Consider the following 3944-nt stretch of genomic DNA (forward strand, 5'->3'; position numbering starts at 1 on the left):
GGCTTCAAGCCATTTTGCGGAATCTGGGCTCAACATCGCTTCTTCATAGTTCGTAGGTTCATCATGATCTAGTAGCATGACTTCCAGAACAGGATTACCGTACCACTCTGGCGCGGATCTCACTCTGGTTGATCTACGAGGTTCAGTAGTATCTTGTTCTGAAGTTTCATGATCATCATCATTAGCTTCCTCACTAATTGGTGTAGGTGTCACTGAAACAGTTTTCTGTGATGCACTACTTTCCAATAAGGGAGCAGGTACAGTTACCTCGTCAAGTTCTACTTTCCTCCCACTCACTTCTTTCGAGAGAAACTCCTTCTCCAGAAAGTTTCCGAATTTAGCAACAAAAGTTTTGCCTTCGGATCTGTGATAGAAGGTGTATCCAATAGTTTCCTTTGGATATCCTATGAAGACACATTTCTCCGATTTGGGTTCGAGCATATCAGGTTGAAGCTTTTTCACATAAGCATCGCAGCCCCAAACTTTCAGAAACGACAACTTTGGTTTCTTGCCAAGCCACAGTTCATAAGGCGTCGTCTCAACGGATTTTGATGGTGCCCTATTTAACGTGAATGCGGCCGTCTCTAGAGCGTATCCCCAAAATGATAGCGGTAATTCAGTAAGAGACATCATAGATTGCACCATATCTAGTAAAGTACGATTACGACATTCGGACACACCATTACGCTGTGGTGTTCCGGGTGGCGTGAGTTGCAAAACTATTCCACAATTTTTCAAATGTACACCAAACTCGTAACTCAAATATTCTCCTCCACGATCAGCTCGTAGGAATTTTATTTTCTTGTTACGATGATTTTCTACTTCACTCTGAAATTCTTTGAACTTTTCAAATGTTTAAGACTTGTGTTTCATTAAGTAGATATACCCATATCTGCCTAAGTCATCTATGAAGGTCAGAAAATAACGATATCCGCCACGAGCCTCAATATTCATCGGACCACATACATTTGTATGTATGATTTCCAACAAATCTGTTGCTCTCTCCATAGTACCGGAGAACGGTGTTTTGGTCATCTTGCCCATGAGGCACGGTTCGCAAGTACCAAGTGATTCATAATCAAGTGGTTCCAAAAGTCCATCAGTATGGAGTTTCTTCATGCGCTTTACACCGATATGACCTAAACGGCAGTGCCACAAATAAGTTGCACTATCATTATCAACTCTGCATCTTTTGGCTTCAACACTATGAATATGTGTGTCACTACTATCGAGATTCAATAAAAATAGACCACTCTTTAAGGGTGCATGACCATAAAAGATATTACTTATATAAATAGAACAACCATTATTCTCAGATTTAAATGAATAACCGTCTCGCATCAAACAAGATCCAGATATAATGTTCATGCTTAACGCTGGCACCAAATAACAATTATTTAGGTCTAATATTAATCCCGAAGGTAGATGTAGAGGTAGCGTGCCGACTACGATCACATCGACTTTGGAACCGTTTCCCACGCGCATCATCACCTCGTCCTTAGCCAATCTTCGCTTAATCCGTAGTCCCTGTTTCGAGTTGCAAATATTAGCAACAGAACCAGTAGCAAATACCCAGGTACTACTGCGAGCATTAGTAAGGTACACATCAATAACATGTATATCACATATACCTTTGTTCACCTTGCCATCCTTCTTATCCGCCAAATGCTTGGGGCAGTTCCGCTTCCAGTGACCAGTCTGCTTGCAGTAGAAGCACTCAGTTTCAGGCTTAGGTCCAGGTTTGGGTTTCTTCTCTTGAGTAGCAACTTGCTTGCTGTTCTTTTTGAAGTTCCCCTTCTTCTTCCCTTTGCCCTTTTTCTTGAAACTAGTGGTCTTGTTGACCATCAACACTTGATGCTCCTTCTTGATTTCTACCTCCGTAGCTTTCAACATTGCGAAGAGCTCGGGAATAGTCTTATTCATCACTTGCATATTATAGTTCATGACGAAGCTCTTGTAGCTTGGTGGCAGTGATTGGAGAATTCTGTCAATGACGCAATCATCTGGAAGATTAACTCCCAATTGAATCAAGTGATTATTATACCCAGACATTTTGAGTATATCCTCACTGACAGAACTGTTCTCCTCCATCTTGCAGCTATAGAACTTATTGGAGACTTCATATCTCTCAATCCGGGCATTTGCTTGAAATATTAACTTCAACTCCTGAAACATCTCATATGCTCCATGACGTTCAAAACATCGTTGAAGTCCCGATTCTAAGCCGTAAAGGATGGCACACTGAACTATCGAGTAGTCATCAGCTTTGCTCTGCCAGACGTTCATAACATCTGGTGTTGCTCCAGCAGCAGGCCTGGCACCCAGCGGTGCTTCCAGGATGTAATTCTTCTGTGCAGCAATGAGGATAATCCTCAAGTTACGGACCCAGTCCGTGTAATTGCTACCATCATCTTTCAACTTTGCTTTCTCAAGGAACGCATTAAAATTCAACGGAACAATAGCACGAGCCATCTATCTACAATCAAGTAAAAACAAGCAAGATACTATCAGGTACTAAGTTTCATGATAAATTTAGGTTCAATTAATTTACTTAAAGAACTCCCACTTAGATAGACATCCCTCTAATCCTCTAAGTGATTACGTGATCCAAATCAACTAAACCATGTCCGATCATCACGTGAGATGGAGTAGTTTCATTGGTGAACATCACTATGTTGATCATATCTACTATATGATTCACGCTCGACCTTTCGGTCTCCGTGTTTCGAGGCCATATCTGTATATGCTTGGCTCGTCAAGTATAACCTGAGTATTCTGTGTGTGCAACTGTTTTGCACCCGTTGTATTTGAACGTAGAGCCTATCACACCCGATCATCATGTGGTGTCTCAGCACGAAGAACTTTCGCAACGGTGCATACTCAGGGAGAACACTTCTTGATAATTAGTGAGAGATCATCTTATAATGCTACCGTCAATCAAAGCAAAATAAGATGCATAAAAGATAAACATCACATGCAATCAATATAAGTGATATGATATGGCCACCATCTTCTTGTGCTTGTGATCTCCATCTTCGAAGCACCGTCATGATCACCATCGTCACCGGCGCGACACCTTGATCTCCATCGTAGCATTGTTGTCGTCTCGCCAATCTTATGCTTCCACGACTATCGCTACCGCTTAGTGATAAAATAAAGCATTACAGCGCGATTGCATTGCATACAATAAAGCGACAACCATATGGCTCCTGCCAGTTGCCGATAACTCGGTTACAAAACATGATCATCTCATACAATAAAATTTAGCATCATGTCTTGACCATATCACATCACAACATGCCCTGCAAAAACAAGTTAGACGTCCTCTACTTTGTTGTTGCAAGTTTTACGTGGCTGCTACGGGCTTAAGCAAGAACCAATCTTACCTACGCATCAAAACCACAACGATAGTTTGTCAAGTTGGTGCTGTTTTAACCTTCGCAAGGACCGGGCATAGCCACACTCGGTTCAACTAAAGTTGGAGAAACTGTCACCCGCTAGCCACCTTTGTGCAAAGCACGTCGGGAGAACCGGTCTCGCGTAAGCGTACGCGTAATGTCGGTTCGGGCCGCTTCGTCCAACAATACCGCCGAACCAAAGTATGACATGCTGGTAAGCAGTATGACTTATATCGCCCACAACTCACTTGTGTTCTACTTGTGCAAATAACATCAACACATAAAACCTAGGCTCTGATACCACTGTTGGGTTTCGTAGTAATTTCAAAAAAAATTCCTACGCACACGCAAGATCATGGTGATGCATAGCAACGAGAGGGGGAGAGTGTGATCTGCGTACCCTTGTAGATCGACAACGGAAGCGTTAACTTGGTTGATCTAGTCGTACGTCTTCACGGCCCGACCGATCAAGCACCAAAACTATGGCACCTCCGAGTTCAGGCACACGTTCAGCTCGATGATGATCCCCGGACTCCGATCCAGCAA

The sequence above is a fragment of the Triticum dicoccoides genome, chromosome 2A (genome assembly GCF_002162155.2).
Source record: "Triticum dicoccoides isolate Atlit2015 ecotype Zavitan chromosome 2A, WEW_v2.0, whole genome shotgun sequence".
In the NCBI taxonomy this organism is placed as follows: Eukaryota; Viridiplantae; Streptophyta; class Magnoliopsida; order Poales; family Poaceae; genus Triticum; species Triticum dicoccoides.